General features: G+C 42.9%; 1 pseudogene; it reads left to right on the top strand.

The window, feature by feature from the left end:
- Window positions 1-15778, top strand: part of LOC126428369 (ADP-ribosylation factor-like protein 2) — a 42206-nt pseudogene extending 26428 nt beyond the window's left edge.
- The last annotated feature ends 6218 nt before the right edge of the window (window positions 15779-21996 follow it).

Genomic DNA, 21996 nt, shown 5'->3' with positions numbered 1-21996 from the left:
GTAGGTATTAAAATTCATGGAGAAGAAGTAAAAACTTTGAGGTTCGCCGATGACATTGTAATTCTGTAAGAGACAGCAAAGGACTTGGAAGAGCAGTTGAACGGAATGGACAGTGTCTTGAAAGGAGGATATAAGATGAACATCAACAAAAGCAAAACGAGGATAATGGAATGTAGTCAAATTAAATCGGGTGATGCTGAGGGGATTAGATTAGGAAATGAGACACTTAAAGTAGTAAAGGAGTTTTGCTATTTAGGGAGTAAAATAACTGATGATGGTCGAAGTAGAGAGGATATAAAATGTAGACTGGCAATGGCAAGGAAATCGTTTCTGAAGAAGAGAAATTTGTTAACATCGAGTATAGATTTAAGTGTCAGGAAGTCGTTTCTGAAAGTATTTGTAAGGAGTGTAGCCATGTATGGAAGTGAAACATGGACGATAACCAGTTTGGACAAGAAGAGAATAGAAGCTTTCGAAATGTGGTGCTACAGAAGAATGCTGAAGATAAGGTGGGTAGATCACGTAACTAATGAGGAGGTATTGAATAGGATTGGGGAGAAGAGAAGTTTGTGGCACAACTTGACTAGAAGAAGGGATCGGTTGGTAGGACATGTTTTGAGGCATCAAGGGATCACAAATTTAGCATTGGAGGGCAGCGTGGAGGGTAAAAATCGTAGAGGGAGACCAAGAGATCAATACACTAAGCAGATTCAGAAGGATGTAGGTTGCAGTAGGTACTGGGAGATGAAGAAGCTTGCACAGGATAGGGTAGCATGGAGAGCTGCATCAAACCAGTCTCAGGACTGAAGACCACAACAACAACAACAATTCATAATTTCTACAATATTAAAATGAACTTGTTTTAAAAATGCATCAATGATGTTCAGCTCTGTTTCTGTAAATTGTGTAAGTTTCATTGTTCTACGATTGTAAGTTCCGGATAAAATGTACCTAATCACTAAACACATAAAATCTCAGGAAGACGTACTGCAGACGTAGCCCAGGAAGCCTCTGTAACTCCCTCTCGCATTCTGCTAGACTGACAGAAAACACTTAGAGGAGCTGGGCTGGCAAGCCATTTCGCACCCACCTTATTCACCGTATCTTGCGCTCCCAGATTTTTCACCTTTACCGCTCTCTATCGAATAAACTACAAGGAACTTCATTTCCGGATGAAAATACGCTTCGAAAACGTCTCTACGAGTTCATGATCTCAAAACGAAGATCATTTAAACGCATTATTGCCAACGATCCACGCCAGTGTACTCGAGAACTGCCAAATGTGATGAACTGTGATCATTCCACTATCGCCGTGCAGTCGATAAGTTCCCTAGCGTTGGCAGGCTGTTGTAAAGAAAGCAGTATGTTATTGACGAGGCATGACTAAAGTCTCTCTTATGTGTATCTGCCCTGTTTATTAAGACTAATGGAAAAACGCTACGAACTTATGCGCCTACCTAATATTTATTTTTGAACGATTATTACTATTATGATTATTTCGTAATATGCGTAACACATTGCGGTGGGTGTTACAGCTTGTGAAGCAAAGATATGAACAACATCTTTCTCACATAGGCCACAACATACACGTAAACCCTGTGCTTTGCACCATACATATATGACAATAAAATAAATCGAGACATATGCATCAAGTATGCTTAAATATCTCATGGAAATGCCTTCTTCAGACTTTATATAATTCCCGCAGTAGACTAGAAATTGCTTCATTTGTTCACTTCACAACAATAAACAAACTAATTGACAGCACAACCCAACAGTAACTACGTAACGACTGTAGGATTTACATTATATTATTATCGTTGTTTATAAATATAAATGTAATAATAGTAATAATAATATTGTTATCATTATTATTATTACGGTGAAGTCTTCCAATTTCTACCAGTTCGGAAGTAAGGAGTCTAGTGGTAAAATGATTTACAAACAGTAAGTATAGCGCACACATTTTAGTTTGGTTGATTTTAAGTGGGGGTGCAGAGTGTCCGTGAAGCGACTGTCGCTACGGAGAGGACTGGTTCAAATGAAGCCTCTTTGTAACAAATATCTACTCTCATTTGTGGATAGGTATCTTTCCTTTCTGGGAAGAAGCTGTATGGCTCTGAGCACTATGGGACTTAACTGCTAAGGTCATCAGTCCCCTAGAACTTAGAACTACTTAAACCTAACTAACCTAAGGACATCACACACATCCATGCCCGAGGCAGGATTGGAACCTGCGACCGTAGCGGTCGCGCGGTCCCAGACTGTAGCACCTAGAACCGCTCGGCCAAACCGGCCGGCAAAAAGAAGCTGTAGGTACCACTTGTGATGGACTGGGAATTGCTTAATCATTCTATAAAAAGGTTGTCAGAAATAATTAGTGTCTATTGTCTCACTGACTAACACTTAGGTAACAGAAGTCACGGGAAAGTGATATGCACATTTAGAGATGCGGTAGTATCGCGAACACAAGCTATAAAAGGGTAGTGCATTGATGGAGCTATCATTTGTACTCAGGTGATACACGTGAGAAGTTTACCGATGTCATTATGGCCGCACGACAGGAATTAGGGAAGGAATGAAGGACGTACGACGAACGTATCCATTGCGACAGTGCGGCGAAATATGTCGTTAATGGGCTCTAGCAGCAGACTAGAGACGCGAGTGCCTTTGCTAACAGCACGACATCCCACCAGCCCGTCTCCTGGGCTCGCGACCATATCGGTTGGACCCTAGATGACTGGTCTGGTCAGCTGGTCCCGATTTCAGTTGGTAACAGCTGATGGTAGGGTTCGAGTGTGGTGCTGACCCAACGAAGACGTGGAGTCAGGTTGCCAACGAGGCACTGTGCAAGCTGCTGGTGGTTCCATAATGATATGAGCCGTGTTTACGTGGAATGAACTGTGTCCTGTGGTCCAACTGAACCGATCATCGACTGGAAAAGGTTGTATTCGGCTACTTGGAGAGCATTTGCACCTTTCGTGGAGTTTATGTTCCGAAACAGCGATTTAATTTTTATGGATGACAATGCACCATGCCACTGGGCGACAGTTCTTTGCGATCGGTTTGAAGAACATTCCTGACATTCCGAGCGAATGGCCTCCCACATTGCCCGACATGAATCTTATCGAACGTTGATGGGAAATAATCGAGAGTTGTTGTTTTGGCTGGGGGATTAGACCATACATGCAAAACAACCATTCTTAAAAGATTTAATGGTGAGGAGATGGATACCATATCACCAACACTTTTTGATTCAACATTAAGACACTGGAACATCGCGGCTGAAAGTTGAATGTGTGGGATGTAGGTGGACAAAAATCCCTGCGTTCTTATTAGAGGAACTATTTTGAAACAGCTGAAGGCCTGTGTTGTTGATAGTGCTGACAAGCGGAGACTGGAGGATTGCTGTAAAGAATTGCACAGACTTTTAGAAGAAGAAAGACTGGCAGGAGCAACACTGTCAGTTTTTGCTAACAAACAAGATCTGTCCGGGGACTGTCTGCGGAAGAAGTAAGAAATGTGTTGGAGCTGGAATCCATAAAAACTCACCACTGGCAGATTGTATAGTGCAGAGCTGTAACAGGAAAAAACTTACTTCAAGGAATAGATTGGCTTATCGATGACATTGCTGCTAGGATATTCACGTTAGACTCATATACTGTGAAATTTAACTAAATTATTTAACTATTTCATAATAATTTACTATCTGTGCCTTTTTTATACTCCATAATTACAGTCTCAGTTATAGTAACATAGCTTGACATGGTACCACGGTACTTTAGCTTTTTATGTTTGTCCGTGCCTTATTCTGGCATTTATTAGTTTATTTTATGCTTCTGAACAAGGCTAGATTACTCTAGCTGAAACCTGGGTAAAGACCAGTAACATTTCGCAACTGAGGCGGATTTTTCCACTGAAGCCAACGTTCAAATACTTTTCGATATGTTTCGTAACAACATTTCTCCTTTATGTATGTGTATATTTAAAAATATATACATCGTATGGCCGCCCAAAAGTTCATTAGGGGCTCGTGTAGAAATTTGAAGTAAATCGATCAGGAACTTCTAGTGATTTTTGATAACAGCCTTTCCCCTTTATGTATTACATACATCTATGTTTCAGTAAAATTAGTAAAAAACGATCTTGACCGCAGAGTCATTTATAAGAAATATGACCGGTTTCGGCTTGTAGCAGTAGCCCATCTTCAAATAATGCACCAGCTGGCTGACGATCTGAAAATGGCCTACTACTACAGGCCGAAACCGGTCATATTTTTAATAAATGACTGTGCTGTCAAGACCGTTTTTTGCTAATTGTACTTTAATCACATGTCGCTGTTGCCAATAATGTTATCTAAAATTATATATGTTTGAAGTCAGATTACGAAATCTTACGTATTGGTCTTTCTCTTGTCTTGAAGGTAAAGTGTGCAAAATTTCCTCAAGATCGGAATAAAACTGTAGATTTGTATAAATTACAAAGAGACAAATGGATATTCTTAAGTCGCTCTCTCTCTCTCTCTCTCTCTCTCTCTCTCTCTCTCTCTCTCTCTCTCTCTCTCTGTGTGTGTGTGTGTGTGTGTGTGTGTGTGTCTGTGTTACGCTCGTGTCGTTTCGACAAAGGCATACTTACGCCTCCTACTATACCGGCAGGTCCGGATCTCGTGAACGTTGTGTTCAATTCCGCATTACGTGAGGTGTTCGAATACTTCTATGAGATCGTGCATGTCCTGCTAGAAATAATATGTTTGGTGACCCTTCCCGTTGACGCTAGTTGTCCTTTGGTATTCGACTACCCTGGGACCGAACTATTTGGGTCTGCCACCCAGGTGTGCAGCGTAGTACTTTCACGTCCATCTCTCTCGCGGATTGTAAAATTGTTGCTCTTTGTTTTATTTATTCTCTTTGTAACAACACATTTACGAAAAGAGTTACGTGAAATACTTTTAACAATGCTGTGCTTTGCTTTACTTTATCATCATTACCCTTTAGCGGAATAAAATGTATATATGGAAGTCTTATTGTTCTGTATCTGGCCTACAATTTAAGGAACGATTTTTCGTAACTGCAACTCCTGCTAAGAATCAATATATCTTCCCTACTTCATAGTGATTAAAAGTTGAAATTACTTTGTTATGAGCACTGATGTTACAGTCCGTGTGATCGTTCAAAAACACAAGTTCGCAGTGGATTTTATTTCTCGTTAAAATGCTATTTCATACCACGACTAGCCCAAGAACATGAGACTCTCATTAAAAAATACGTTGTCACTACAAAGTTTGCCAGATCAGAACGGAGCACAGCAAGATTCCTATCAGATTCTGAAGGTACATTAAATTATTTGCACTGTAAATTATATCCTATCAGCAGCCCGCGTCAATCTGCAACACATCATAAAATCTGCTGATCTTCACTGCCAGTCTGGGAGCTAAAAGAAATAATATTATTTTACTATTATTTTACCGCTTCCTTGCGGTATGCTCGACTATATTGTAAGTCGTTTAAATACGCCGCGGCAGCGGCTCTTCGTTCTCCACGCAGCTCAGCACCACAGATAATATTTATATAACTGAAAAATGTCTCAACAGGATGGGGTAATATGCAAGCAAGCTTAACAATAAATAATACAAGTTTTCATTTAAACAACTCTATTAAAACCTTTAAATATCTCAGTGATTACAGACCTTTGTGAATTCACACGTAATGGCGTACATTGCTTAGTCTCGACAAAAGAATGCTACACTAGCGTTCGCTACTACGACACAGGATATCTTACTCGTTCGACTCCCAGATGAAGAAGACAAAGAAATTGCTATTCGTCACGTATTATATACTAGTTACTTATTTTAATCTTTGTTCGACATTTATCGTCTGTGGCGGTTTCATTACTCGCCGACGCAGATATTCTCAAAAAAAAATAATAAAAAAAAAAAATACATAATTTTATACAATAACACAATATGATACTTATAATTTTCTCGTTACTACATAATATGTTGTTTTTGTTTCTTACTAGACGTTACAATGCCCCCTGGCAGCAATTGACTAACGTTAAGAATGTTCGGCAATATGCTGCCACTAACGTCTGTTTGGTTATTGTCTGTTACCTTGGTTAGAACATTCACTTTAAACTTCTTAGTTCTTTTACACTGCAGGTTTAATTACACTTTTTATACTGTTCTTACACTTTGCGAGGTGACCATAAACCTAGTCCCAGGGTCATTACATTTATTTGGCTCCCCCATTCGGGCTACGTGCGATCAGAAAACCTGGGAAAACTGCGCCGGAGCCATGGTCATCTCGTCTGGTTTGTTTTAATACCCAGTTTGATCACAAAAAGTTCAGATTCTATCCAATGTTCACATATAACAAAGGCTATTTGTGAGAGCATGTTAAACCTTTAGTCTCTTTGTTACCCATATAACATTTGTGTTTTGGATTGTAATGAAAGTCACTTATTACACATTTTTACAGTAGTATCATGAATCGTCCTTGCATTTACTCGCGACAATTGGTTTAAAATGTCTAGCATTCATGCGAGTATACTTCATTAACATGACGAAAACATATTATATCTATATATCACTGAACCAATGAATACTTTGGGTCCGTATTGAATAACTCAAGAAAAAAAAACAAATGTTTGTCACGTCATTTCGTGTCCACTAAACCCTATTCATGTTAGTGCATTAAACACATATTTGGTAGTTCATTTGAATGACAACAATGTTGTACGGAGCTGGCGGCGCGAAGCAATTGTTGAGTCGCGTCGTCTGGAACGCCGCGTGCCGACGGCCGCTGGGTTCGACGACCTGCTCTCAGTAACAGCGACGTCGTGCTGACGTGGCGCCCAAGCAGTCGCGAACCGCGGCGAACCATTCGCCGATGTCGGCGAGTGGCAGTGGTTTACCGCGACCGGCTGGCTGGCGGCACGGCACTCGTCTCGGCTTCTCCGCATGGCTCCCCGTTGTAGCGCATGAAACAAACATTCCACAACGGTGTACTGCCTTTAAGGACACAGATTACTAGCTGTGGAAGAAGATGCAACTTGTTAAAAGCGTTTATTGTTCAGTAAGCCGTCGCTTCACTGGTATGCACAGGATGGTTTGGCGTGATAACAGGTTTCTTGTGGCATTGTGACACTGGTATTCAAGGTTCGTCACACGCACATTGTACTACACATTTTCACTCACTCCACGGTTGGTACACTGCCAGAGCGTCTTTCAACACGTGAAAATGTTTCGTAACACACATACTACATGTCCCCGTCGAGCTAGGTTCGTTTAACTCGACTCCGGACGGATCAATAACTACTGTTTTTATACACTGTCTATTGTTCGTTGAGCACTGCACTAGGACAGTCTGTCACTCAACACTAGACTTATCGACGTATATATTGGTGCAGATACAACAGTCATTCTCTGTCCCTGCTACACACAATATTCCGTCCTTTCCTCCATTGTTTATGCACACAGTTTATTTTTTAATACCTTTTAACTGTTCTTCGCATACTCACTCTCATCTACATGGCGTCTATTTGTTTTTACCTTATCACAACACACTTTTCATATTGTTACTAGGCGTATACAGCCCTTTTGTAAAAAATTTTTTAATTTTCTTATCAGTGTAGCTTGCCTGGTTATCACCCATCTATCAAACAGATTTTACCATGTGCATGACAGCTTGACTTGGGCATATTGATCAATAAATACTTCATTTAGCACTAGCATTATTTTTAATGATTTTTCCTATATGACTACAGTGTAGGTTTCACATTGGTTGACCTAATTCGCGTATCGCGTAATTAATATTCAAGGGCGTGTACCAAGTACACAGGCTTCAATTGAAGCATTGTTATATACAAAGCGGATTTTCCACGGAACGGGCTTGTTTTTTGATTAGCTTATGCTCCAGTGTCGTTCTCATATCACTACTGGCAGCAAACATCACATAATTGTTGCATATTACAGAGTCCATGTTTGGCTAGTCAAGACTCTCTCTCTCAGGGTTCCTTATCCTAATACAATTACAACAGTTACCTTACTATATTAGATTGCATCATTAATTGCACTTACATACTACACATAGAAAATGGTTCAAGAAATTAATCCTTTGTATAATGATTCAAGAAATTAATCCTCACTTTATCAACAAGAAGATTGTTCGTTGCTTAATGAGCCTATAATTTTTAAATGGCTCTAATTGTCTGTAAACAAAATCTTTCCTGTGTAAGCTATTGCCTACTTTCTGAATCCACTTCCTCCAAGTTTCATTACACACAAATTTCTTTCTTAATACTAACATACTTATATTCTAAAACACAATTAAAATCTTCTTACAACTATTACTCTTTATATGTGATATGTCACTGAATAAATAACTTCACATCTTTACGTGGATACAATCCTTTGATCTTCCCCGTATGGGGATGTGCTAACAAATAGCTACATTCGTGTGGCACGCTTATTACTTCAAAAGGCCCTGAATATAGCAATTGCCACTTACTATTCTGTTTTAAGGTGGCTGAGGATTTAGCGTGGTTACGAATAAGTACTAGATCTCCTACATTATATTTCTGTTCGTTAGTTACACCTCGGTCGTACTTCCTTTTCCTCTTTGCCGCACAGCTGGTTAGTCTGTTCCATATCTTTTTCATCTTTTCCTCCCTTGTTTCTGCCTTGACTGGTAGTCTCGGCAAAGGCGTGAGCCATTCATTCGGTGTCTCATTAAATCCCTTCAATATCTCTACCGGTGGATAGCCTGTACTTGAATGGGGTGTTAAATTGTGTATTTCTACAAATTTCGGTACTAGCCTGATTTTTCCATTGGCTTTCGCCACTGCTACAAGAGGACTACTGTATGGAGAGAAGGAGGGCTCAATAATATCCCAATCTAACATCTTCCGAATCTCTTTAGCTACTAATTCCCTCCTCGACCAAGGGATGGAGTAAGTCGCGCGACAGTATGTTTTGTGGGGCATCACCTCTATGTGATAGTGGTACCCTTTGACTATTCCTGGTCGGTCGGTAAATACCATAGTGTATTCCGATAGCAGCTGCGTCAACTGTTGCTTTTGTTTATCGCTTAAACCTTCAGATTCCTGCACTTTGGTTTGAAATGCCTCAATATTTGTTTCAAAATTTCGATCCTCTAAATTCGGGTAATAGAGGTCTGCTGCATGTGACAAATCATCAAGGTGTAGTACCCAAGGGTTCCTACCCTTGATATTGATTCGATTACAACACGGCACAAGTACCTCCTTCGATTTCATCATAGATAACTCAATCCTCCTACCCCTATTAACTATGCTTAATTTCCCCAAGGAGAGGTCGATCAATGCGTCCCTCTCACGGAGAAAATCTACTCCCAGAATGCAGGCCACCTTCAATCCTTTAACAACGAGGAACGGGCTCACTATGGCTTCGCCCTCCTTACAAATCTCCACCTGCACCTGGTACTTAACTGATTGGCTCTGTGCACCAATGGCTCCAGACACCTTACAATTATTAACCGGGAAAGTCGGAACGCTATGTCCTTTTCCCAGTGCCTTAAATAACTCCATACTCATTACACTTACTGAGGCACCTGTGTCGATGATTATATTCACTGCAACATCATTGATTTTCGCTTCGATAATAGCTTGCACATTTTCGTTATTATCTTTCTTACATTCGTGTGGTTCGTTCAGTAGATCTTTATCCATACTGACACCATCGTTGTATCGCAGCATACGTATCCCAGGTATATTATTATCACTCGTGTTGCTCTCACTCCATCCCTCGGCCATCGATGGAGAGCATATCGAGGCCGATTCTAGTTTGTTGGATTAGTTGCTTGTGAAGTACTTGGAAGGCTATTGTCCGCGACCTCCACTATATGTACACTCTGATTTGTCGGCCGCCACGGCTGCGCAATAGGCGCGTTTTGCGGCGGTGGTCTATTGTTGTCATACCGGTCATTACCCTGTCGCTCTGGGCTTCTTCGCTGATTTTGCTGCCAATTTCGATTACTATCACTATAATTGCTCTGCCACTGACCTCGCGCATTTTTCCAGCGGTTGGTCCCTGACATTCCAGATTCGTACCGGTCGTCAAATCGACGCCTTTTGTTATAAGTTGTTTGTCCATACCCGTTCTGGCCTCTACCATTACTACCATTTCGCGAATGTTCTTGCCGCTTGTTACCACCCCCACCATTTCCATGGTTGTGGTTTTGTGCACTACTATTTCTGTCATGTTTACATCCTGACCCATTATTCCGCGAGTGATCACACGCTGATTTTGCGTCTTCCTGTATCAAGTCTATAGAATCTAGAACAGACAGGAAGTTTTCCATATCGCTTTCTGGTACGTGTATTAATTTCTCTTTGATATGAATGGGTAAATGTGATTTTAGTAGTCTTATTATGTCTCTTGGTGATATAGGCTCGTCCCAGTAGCGTGTTTTGTTTATATATTTTTCAAAATACCGTCTCAAATTCCCCAGGCGAGGTGAGTACGGTTCGGGATTATATACTTCTTTTCTTAGCCGCTCTTGTATACAAGGCGACCAATATTTCGATAGAAATGCCCTTTCGAACTGTTCATATGTCATGCAGCTGTCTGCTACTTCTGTAGCCCACAACGCTGCATCACCTTGAATGTACGACATTACGTATTGAATTTTCTGTGTTTCGTTCCACACACTGGGCAAGATATTTTTAAAGCTTTTTATGAATATTACTGGGTGTACTGATTTCCGTTCAGTAGTAAACGTTTGAAATTGTCTATTTTTGATTAAACTTTCTTCCACTAATATTTTTGAACTACATGGTTTTGCTCCTTGGACATATGCTGTGTGCTCCGAACCGAAGCTACAGCTCTTCGCATTATCGACTACAGATTCCCCATTGTTGTATCGCGTATAAGTTTGTGCGTTGCCGAAACCATGGGCTGTTGGCGACAGAGGTTCCTGTTCCAAATGTTTTCTGCTTTGTGCTAAACCCTTCTCCAGGTCGGATATCCGTTTGTTCATATTCACTTGCCACTGCGGAATATCCTCACTGAGTATTTGTTTGATGGTTTGCACGTCGTTCTGTACCTGACTATTCACTGCGGTACTGAACGATTCGGAGCCTCTATTTGCTATGGCTGCTTGTACTTTGGAATTAATGTTCTTGTCAATCTCACACTCCTTCACTTCTAGCCATGAGTTGAATTCTGTTTCAATTTTAGTTGCTTGTTCGTTCCACTTCTGCTCTACAAGCTGCGTGGAATCTATTTCTAGCTTTTCTACTCGATTGGCTAATACACCTATTTCGTCTACCCTGTTAGTGTTTGCTACTTGCAGGTTGTTGACCTGTTCAGTCAGCTCCTGCACGGCCTTAGGTATCGACTCATAATTCTGTTTCATATCTGCAATCTCTTTTTTCATGTTTTCTAACGATTGCACAAGTTGCTGGTCCCGCTCAGCTTGCCGGCGATCTCGCTCAGCTTGCTGGCGGTCTCGCTCGACTTGCTGTTGCGCAAATTCTGCCTGGTAATTCAGCACGCGCTCTAATATAGCCTGAAGCGAATACCCACCAGGCAGATTACCACTCTCTGGTTCCTGCTTTTCTGGTGGTGGTACAACTTCTTTCTCTACATCCCCTTGAGGACTAGTGGGCGGTGTCACCACTTCCTGTGCCCCTGCCCCCACATTCTCACATGTTATATCCTCAAAGAGAGTACTAGTACTACTTGAGGTACCCGGTTCCACATTTCCTGCACTAACTAATTGTTGTTCCTCAGTATCCATATTGCTCGGACGTTGACTACGCAACTTAACCATATTCATAAATTGCTTACTAAACCACAAAGTCTGACAGTTTTGCCCCTTGCACACAAAATGCGTTAATTTATCTACACTAACTGCACACTAAAAATTACTATCTACCATCAACTTTGTCCTGTCACAAACACTAACATCAAACTACGCACAATATGCACACCACTAGCAAATGAGATCACTTCACTGGAGCTCGACTTCTACAAACAGGACAACTACACTGTAGTCTTACCTTTAGTTTATCTTATCTCGGGGTTCGGCTGCCCCCGGATTACGTAGTCGTTACAGCTTCTCAGTACTATCAGGATCGTCTTCTCAGACTCGTTTGCAGTAGTACGTTTTGTCATGAAAGAGTGTTTACACATTCATTAATACATAGCATTGATCATGATATACATACATACATTTATCACTAAATACATATATATCTACACATACATAACAATCAACACTGAAAGAAAAATACATAAAATTTTATATTTGTGGCCACTGCAAATTCGGGCCCCGCGTTTTTGGGCGACAGTTTCACGTTTTTTATTATCGCATATACGAAAAGAGCCGCGAAATATCTGTTAATAATGCTGTGCTTTGCTTTTCTTTATCATCATTACCCTTTAGCGGAATAAAATGTATATATGGAAGTCTTATTGTTCTGTATCTGGCCTACAATTTAAGGAACGATTTTTCGTAACTGCAACTCCTGCTAAGAATCAATATATCTTCCCTACTTCATAGTGATTAAAAGTTGAAATTACTTTGTTATGAGCACTGATGTTACAGTCCGTGTGATCGTTCAAAAACACAAGTTCGCAGTGGATTTTATTTCTCGTTAAAATGCTATTTCATACCACGACTAGCCCAAGAACATGAGACTCTCATTAAAAAATACGTTGTCACTATAAAGTTTGCCAGATCAGAACGGAGCACAGCAAGATTCCTATCAGATTCTGAAGGTACATTAAATTATTTGCACTGTAAATTATATCCTATCAGCAGCCCGCGTCAATCTGCAACACATCATAAAATCTGCTGATCTTCACTGCCAGTCTGGGAGCTAAAAGAAATAATATTATTTTACTATTATTTTACCGCTTCCTTGCGGTATGCTCGACTATATTGTAAGTCGTTTAAATACGCCGCGGCAGCGGCTCTTCGTTCTCCACGCAGCTCAGCACCACAGATAATATTTATATAACTGAAAAATGTCTCAACAGGATGGGGTAATATGCAAGCAAGCTTAACAATAAATAATACAAGTTTTCATTTAAACAACTCTATTAAAACCTTTAAATATCTCAGTGATTACAGACCTTTGTGAATTCACACGTAATGGCGTACATTGCTTAGTCTCGACAAAAGAATGCTACACTAGCGTTCGCTACTACGACACAGGATATCTTACTCGTTCGACTCCCAGATGAAGAAGACAAAGAAATTGCTATTCGTCACGTATTATATACTAGTTACTTATTTTAATCTTTGTTCGACATTTATCGTCTGTGGCGGTTTCATTACTCGCCGACGCAGATATTCTCAAAAATAAATAATAAAAAAAAATACATAATTTTATACAATAACACAATATGATACTTATAATTTTCTCGTTACTACATAATATGTTGTTTTTGTTTCTTACTAGACGTTACAGTACCTATCCGAGAAATAGTTATTTTCAACAAGAAAACATTAAGAAAGGATATTCTATGCAAAGAAAGATATTTTAGAAGCGAAAAATTTTTCTAGGTCTAACGACTTTCATACGGAGCAGATGTCCCCAACGAAACGCGCTTATATCACGCATTTGCCCATCCTGCCGCCGACTGTCACACCAGTGGCCTGAACACGGTATGGTGACATCACAGTCACGTGTTAAATACTCGATTCCCTACACCCAAACATACACTATGCGCTCAAAAGTATCCGGACACCCCCCAAAACATACGTTTTTCATATTAGGTACATTGTGCTGACACCTACTGCCAGGTACTCCATATCAGCGACCTCAGTGGTCATTAGGCATCGTGAGAGAGCCGAATGGAGCGCTCCACGGAACTCATGGGCTTGGAACGTGGTCAGGTGATTGGGTGTCATTTGTGTCATTCATCTGTACGCGAGATTTCCACACTCCTAAACATCCCTAGGTCCACTGTTTCCCATGTGATAGTGAAGTGGAAACTTGAAGGGACTCGTAAAGCACAAAAGCGTACAGTCCGACCCCGTCTGTTGACTGACAGACACTGCCGACAGTTGAGGAGGATCGTAATGTGTAATAGGCAGATATCTACCATCACACAGGAATTCCAAACTGCATCGGGATCAACTGCAAGAACTCTGACAGCTAGGCAGGAGGTGAGAAAACTTGGATCTCATGGTCGAGCGGCTGCTCATAAGCCACTCATCACGCCGGTAAATGCCAAACAACACATCGCTTGGTGTAAGGAGCGTAAACATTGGACGATTGAACAGTGGAAAAACAGTGTGTGGGGTGACGAATCACGGTACACAATGTGGCGATCCGATGGCAGGGTGTGGGTATGGCGAATGCCCGGTGAACGTCATCTGCCAGCGTGTGTAGTGCCAACAATGAAACTCGGAGGCAGTGGTGTTACGGTGTGGTCGTGTTTTTCACGGAAGGGGCTTGCACGCCTTGTTGTTTTGCGTGGCGCTATCACTGCACAGGCCTACACTGATGTTTTAAGCACCATCTTGCTTCCTGCTGTTGAAGAGCAATTCGGGGACGGCGATTCCCTGTTTCAACACGATATTGCACGGCCTGTAGCGTAGTGGTTACACGACAATAACATCCCTGTAGTGAAGTGTCCCAGAGTCCTGACCTCAATCCTATAGAACATCTTTGACATGCCAGAATGAGATTTTCACTCTCCAGCGGAGTGTGCGCTGATATGAAACTTCCTGGCAGATTACAACTGTGTGCCCGACCGAGACTCGAACTGCAGCACTTGCCCGCGTAAGGCAAAGGTCCCGAGTTCGAGTCCCGATCGGGCACACAGTTTTAATCTGCCAGGAAGTTTCATATCAGCGCACACTCCGCTGCAGAGTGAAAATCTCATTCTGGAAACATCCCCCAGACTGTGGCTAAGCTACATCTCCGCAGTATCCTTTCTTTCAGGAGTGCTAGTTCTGCTAGGTTCGCAGGAGAGCTTCTGTAAAGTTTGGAAGGTAGGAGACGAGATACTGGCAGAAGTAAAGCGGTGAGGACCGGGCGTGAGTCGTGCTTCGGTAGCTCAGTTGGTAGAGCACTTGGCCGCGAAAGGCATAGGTCCCGAGTTCGAGACTCTGTCGGGCACACAGTTTTAATCTGCCAGGAAGTTTCATCTTTGAGATGCTTTGGAACAACGTGCCAGGCCTCACCGACCGAGCGATACCTCTCCTCAGTACAACACTCCGTGAAAAATGGGCTGCCATTCCCCAGGAAACCTTTCAGCACCTGATTGAAGGTACGCGTGCAAGGGTGGAAGGTGTCATCAAGGCTAAGGGTGGGCCAACACCGTACTGAATTCGAGCAATACCGATGGAGGGAGCCACGAACTTTCAAGTCATTTTCAGCCAGGTGTCCGGATACTTTTGATCACATAATGTAGTAGGCGTCTCTTAGCTGCTCACAAGGAGATGTCAATTGTCAGTACTATCTAGCAGTAAATACGTGTAGGCAGAGTTTCGATACACGGAACATAGTGAAAAATTAGATCGAAAACAGTCAGGACAGGTATTTATCTGTCGAATTTCAGGCATGCATCATGACCATCCGTCAGCTGCTGCTCGTCCTGGCAGTGACGTTATGCGCGCTACACGGCGCAGCCGGGGGTCGAGCGGACGACCTGCTGGACGGCGTGCTGAGCCCCGAGCTGCTGCCTGGCTCCCTCCTCATGCTGGACTCCAGCGTCGACAATTCCAGCTGCAGCGCAGGCCGATGGGACGACGCCTTCGCCACCATGGATTTCCACAGGTAGGGTACCAACCTGACACCGTGTAGCAACTGCCAGAATAAGGCAAAAGGTTTGGGTGTGACAGTGAAATATTGTACCTCCCTTGAGATGGGTGGGAGGAATTGGTGCTGGTATATTACACGCAGCACTCGGTCTTCCATAAAATCACCTTTCACATCAATTTACGTGGTGCAAAGTTTCTCTACTGAAGTGTTGAGTGCTATTGACAAGGGATTTCAGATCGACTCCGTATTTTTGGATTTCCTCAGGGCTTTTGACACTGTATACACAAGCGGTTTGTAGTGAAATTACGTGCCTATGGAATATCGTCTCTGTTATGTGACTGGATTCGTGATTTCCTGTCAGAGAGAACACAGTTCGTAGTAATTGACGGAAAGTCATCGAGTAAAATAGAAGTGATATCTGGCGTTCCCCAAGGTAGTGCTATAGGCCCTTTGCTGTTCCTCAAGAGCCGGCCGCGGTGGTCTAGCGGTTCTGGCGCTGCAGTCCGGAACCGCGGGATTGCTACGGTCGCAGGTTCGAATCCTGCCTCGGGCATGGGTGTGTGTGATGTCCTTAGGTTAGTTAGGTTTAACTAGTTCTAAGTTCTAGGGGACTTATGACCTAAGATGTTGAGTCCCATAGTGCTCAGAGCCATTTGAACCATTTGTTCCTCAAGTACACAAACTCTTTTGGAGACAATCTGAGCAGCCGTCTTAGATTGTATGTAAATGACGTTGTTGTTTGTCGACAAGTAAAGTCATCAGAAGACCAAAACAACTTGCAAAACGATTTAGAAAAGATATCTCTATGGTGCGAAAATTGACAGTTGACCCTAAATAACGAAAAGTGTGAGGTCATCCACATGAGAGCTAAAAGGAATACGTTAAACCTCTGTTACACGATAAATCAGTCTAAATCTAAAGGCCGTAAATTCAACTAAATACCTAGGAATTACTACTATGAACAACCTGGATTGGAAAGAACACACAGAAAATGTGAGAGAAGGCAAACCAAAGACTGTGTTTTATTGGCAGAACACTTAGAAGACGCAACAGATCTACTAAAGAAACTGGCTACACTACGCTTGTCCGTCCTATTTTAGGATACTGTTGCGCGGTATGGGATCCTTACCAGATAGGATTGACGGAGTACATAGAAAAAGTTCAAAGAAGGGCAGCACGTTTTGTGTCGCCGCGAAATAGGGGAGGGAGTGTCACTGAAATGATATAGGATTTGGGCTGGACATTATTAAAACAAAGGCGTTTTTCGTTGCGGCGGAATCTTCTCACGAAGTTACAATTACGAACTTTCTCCTCCGAATGCCAAAATATTTTCTTGAGACCGACCTACATAGGGAGAAACGATCACCGTGATAAAATAACGTAAATCAGATTCGTACGGAAAGATGTAGGTGTTCGTTCTCTCCGCGCGCTATACGAGATTGGAATAATAGAGAATTGTGAAGGTAGTTCGATGAAACCTCTGCCACGCACTTAAATGTGATTTGCAGAGTATCCTTGTAGATGTACATACTGAGCAGAATCTATAACTGAAGTGCGTATTTGGAAAGTCGAAAATATCTAGCTATGGTTGCCACACTTTTCTTTTTTTTGTGACTCATCTGTCTTCTGACTGGTTTGAATCGTCCCGCCACGAGTATCTTCTCTGTGCCAACCTCTTCACCTCAGAGCAGCACTTGCAACGTACGTCCTCAATTATTTGCTAGATGTATTCAAATCTCTGTCTTCCTCTACAGTTTTTTCCCTCTACGGCTCCCTCTAGCACCATGGAAGTCATTCCCTCATGTCTTAACAGATATCCTGTCCCTTCTCGTTATCAGTGTTTTCCACATATTCCTTTCCTCTCCGATTCTGCGTAGAACCTCCTCATTCCTTACCTTATCAGTCCACTTAATTTTCAACATTGGCCTGTAGCACCACATCCCAACTGCTTAGATTCTTTTCTGTTCCGGTTTTCCCACAGTCCATGTTTCACTACCATACAATGCTGTGCTACAAACGTACATTCTCAGAAATTTCTTCCTCAAATTAAGGCCTATGTTTGTAACTAGTAGCCTTCTCTTGGCAGGAATGCTCTTTTTACCAGTGCTAGTCTGCTTTTGATGTCCTCCTTGCTCCGTCACTGGTTATTTTGCTGCCTAGGTAGCAGAATTCCTTAACATCATCTACTTCATGACCATCAAACCTGATAGTAATTTTCTTGCTGTTTTCATTTCTGCTCATTCATCTTTCTTCGATCCATATTCTGTGCTCATTCGGGTGTTCGTTCCGTTCAGCAGATTATGTAATTCTTCTTCACTTTCACCCAGGATAGCAATGTCATCAGCGAATCGTATCAGTGCTAACCTTTCACCTCGAATTTTTAATTCCACTCCTGAACCTTTCTTTTATTTCCATCACTGCTTCCTCGACGTACGGATTGAACAGTAGGGGCGAAAGACTACATCCTTGTCTTACACCCTTTTTAATACGAGCATTTCGTTCTTGGTCGTCCACTCTTATTATTCCCTCTTGGCTGTTGTACATATTGTATATGACCCGTCTCTACCTTTAGCTTACCCCTACATTTCTCAGAATTTCGAACATCTTGTACCATTTTACATCGTCAAACGCTTTTTCCAGGTCAACAGATCCTATGAAAGTGTCTTGATTTTTCTTTAGCCTTGCTTCCTTTATTAGCAGCAACGTCAGAATAGCCTCTCTCGTGCCATTACCTTTCCTAAAGCCAAATTGATCGTCATCTAGCGCATCCTCAATTTTCTTTTCCATTCTTCTGTATGTTATTCTTGTCAGCATCTTGGAGCCATGAGCTGTTAAGCTGATTGTGGGATAATTCTCACACTTGGTAGCTCTTGCAGTCTTCGGAATTGTGTGGATATATTTTCCCGAAAGTCATATGGTATGTCGCCAGACTCATACATTCGACACACCAACGTAAATAGCCGTTTTGTTGCCACTTCCCCCAATGATTTTAGGATTTTTGATGGAATGTAATCCATCCCTTCTGCCTTATTTGATCTTAAGTCCTCCAAATCTCTGTTAAATTCTTCTCTACCAGACAAAGGAATTCCAGTTTCAAATGTACTAATATTTTAACACTGTGAATATCTGACGTCAGGCATCGCCAAATACAGGATCTGACAAAAGTAAAGACTCAGGAGGGGATGAGAAAACGAAATAAAGTTTCATTGGTTGATAGGGTAAGTGATGTTACCTCAGTGATTTCAAAATCGAGTTAAATTTACAAAGAATTTTACGGTGTCGTTGAGTTTTGGGGCAAGGGACCAAACAGCGAGGTCATCGGTCCCATCTGGTTAGGGAAGAATGGGGAACGAAATCGGCCGTGCCCTTTTAAAGGAACCATCCCGGCATTTTCCTGGAGTGATTTAGGAAAATCAGGGAAAATCTAAATCAGGATGGCCGGACGAGGGTTTGAATCGTCGTCCTCCCGATGCGAGTCCAGTGTGCTAACCACCGCGCCACCTCGCTCGGTCGTTACGGTGTGAACCCACTTATGAGTACGATGTTAACCCCATCAGGCCAGGGCGCACGCTCTGATTCGGTTGGGAAGGGTGTCACAAAGCCATCTTGTGTTCTCCTGAGGCAATGGCCCACAACTGTTGTAAGTTGTCTGTGATATTCTGGATACTGAAACTAGGGTGGAGTTGATATCCGAGATGATGCGACGTTACTCGTATGTTGCATCGGGGACAGATCTAGGGATCTCGTCGGCCACGGGAGTACCCCAGCACAACGCGGATAGCACGTAGGCGCATGAGCCATAAGTGGACGAGCATTGTCTTGTTGAAAAATGGCCTCACAATACTATCACATCAGAGGTAATACAAGAGAACGCAGAATGTCCCTTGTGGCGCCAGAGTTCTCTCACTCATTACTAGCCGTGACGTGATGTAAAGCTGGATGGTCCCCCGTACCATGACCCCAGGGGTGACAGCGCCGTCCCTCTCCAAAACGCTGGAGGAATGGGACCTCACCCAATTCGCCGCCACATTCACCTACAATGGTCATCTAGGATAGTGCAGGATCGCAATTCATCGCTGAACACACTGCAATGCCATTCATCAGCAGCCCAAGCTTCCCAGTCACGACACCACCCGACACGCAGCCGTTTGTGTTGCCAAGTCCGCCCCCTTTGCTGAGTGGTCAGTGATTCTGGGCCAGGTTCGATTCTCGGCCGGGTCTGGGATTTTTATCTGCTTGGAGACTGGGTCTTGTGTTGTTCTCAACATCATTCGTCAGTGACACACAATTCGGCCATTGTGGTGTCAACTGAAAAGACTTGGCAGCTCGGTGGCCGAACTTCCCCAGGTGGGGACTCCGAACCATCACTACTGTACGACCATACACTGACGTTGCGCTGTTAGTGGCAGCCTATACCTGGCATGGTAGTTGCTTAGTCCAGCTGCTGACAGTCTCAGGAGAAGCATTACTTGTTTTTGGATGGCATGTGCTGATGAGAAATGGTTATGGTGTGTTCGGTGCGCAGTATGACAACCCTCCCTTGTGGGGGTCAAGCGTGTTGGACTAGAGCTCTGACAACGAGTATACCTGCCATCACTTCTCCATGCTGTCCAACATCTGGCCGCTGTCGCACCTGAATGTCCCACAAATCCAGATATTATACGATTCGACCTGCCAGCCAAACGGAGATCCACAATGACGCTTCTTTCAAAGACTGCTATATGCTGAAAAGGCTGCGTGACTTGAGTACGCGGCATCACCGAGTCCTTAACAGTGATAAATCAGTATCTGACGCTGTTCGCGCCCTACCAGGACGTAACACTAAAAACGAACAACATTTATGTATTTTGGTGGCCATTATAATTATCACAGAGAACTGAACCTCTAATGATTTACATACCTGCTGATGATGTGTATGTGTACAGAATTCACACCTAACCTTGTCTTCTAGTTGTTTCTTTTTTGCTGTGTATATAACGTATGACAGCGCTGATAAATCCAGAGAAATTTGTAACGATACAGAGGATTATTAACATTTTCCGTTGTATTGTCCACAAACAGAACAGAGAGGCTGAAATTGTACCAGGTAGGCAAGGTACTCTCAGCAGTAAGCTGCAGAACAAGATTTAGACATAGGTGGATAATCTCTGCCCAAGTCAGGAATCATCGAAATGTCCATGACCAACTGGACAGCCTGTCTGGTTGCATTTTCCACCGTCGATCTGTACGCAGGAAGAAGATGAACGAGTACCTGTGCCGGAGCTACTTGGCGGAGCGTATACTGGATGAAGTGGAGAGGCCGCCTCCCGCCCCTGAACTGCCCTCTGCACCATTCCCGTCTAAACCTCCCGGCTCCCAGCTGCCTGCTACACCGCTCCCGACGCCGTCCTCCATCCCCCAGCGGCCTGTTACGTCGCCGATGTCTCCAGCCCTCGCCCCAGTTCCAGAGAAGAGGTCTGGAGAGCCTGCGCCGGCAAAGCCGGGGGCAGCAAAGGACACAGAGCGGAGGCGGCAGGACCTGCTGCATGACGAGGGTTCCAGTGCCTACAAGCAGTGGCTCTCCAGGTGAGCTGTCCGGCACACAGATTCGTAGCCCATAGTACATAACTCACGGCAGTTACGAAGTAATTCTGCGGTTGGAAGCTCCATCTAGTTGTTAGTGGGAACTCAAAATGTTTTCACCCCTTTGTGTGATGCCACAACTAATGTTCCGCCCCCACTATCACAGATCGGATGGTCACCCCTCTCCCAAGGGACGCCATCATTGAATCTCAGACGCCAACACCACCACCAGTCAGTGTCACCGAACTGGTTGCTGTCATAACTGGAAGATGCTCTTAAAGGGGAGGTCAGCCTCAAGATGGTCTCCTTCTTGTTCGAGTCTAGTAACATCGACATTCTAGCTTACTCAGTCAGTCTATTATTCTTGAAACTATGCAACATCCACACTTTTGGGTAATCTTATGAACTTTGCTTGCCGTGTTTATGTATGTAAAATTTTCTTAACACGAACTCGCTTCCTGTTTCGAAGACTGCTATTGGCTTCCAATTCTTTCACTTTTGTCGCCTATTACATAGACCAGGGAAGTTAGGTTTGTTGTTGTTACATGGAAAATGAGTTCAAAACCAAATGAATGATCACTGTTGATAGAGTGCATTGAAATGTGTACATCTTTGTTGGAACTGTGGGATATTAGGGCAGATGTGTACGGAAACGGAAGTGTTGGGAATGATGAA

Source organism: Schistocerca serialis, chromosome 12, assembly GCF_023864345.2.
Source record: "Schistocerca serialis cubense isolate TAMUIC-IGC-003099 chromosome 12, iqSchSeri2.2, whole genome shotgun sequence".
In the NCBI taxonomy this organism is placed as follows: domain Eukaryota; kingdom Metazoa; phylum Arthropoda; class Insecta; order Orthoptera; family Acrididae; genus Schistocerca; species Schistocerca serialis.
This window is presented reverse-complemented; position numbering and strand designations above follow the sequence as displayed.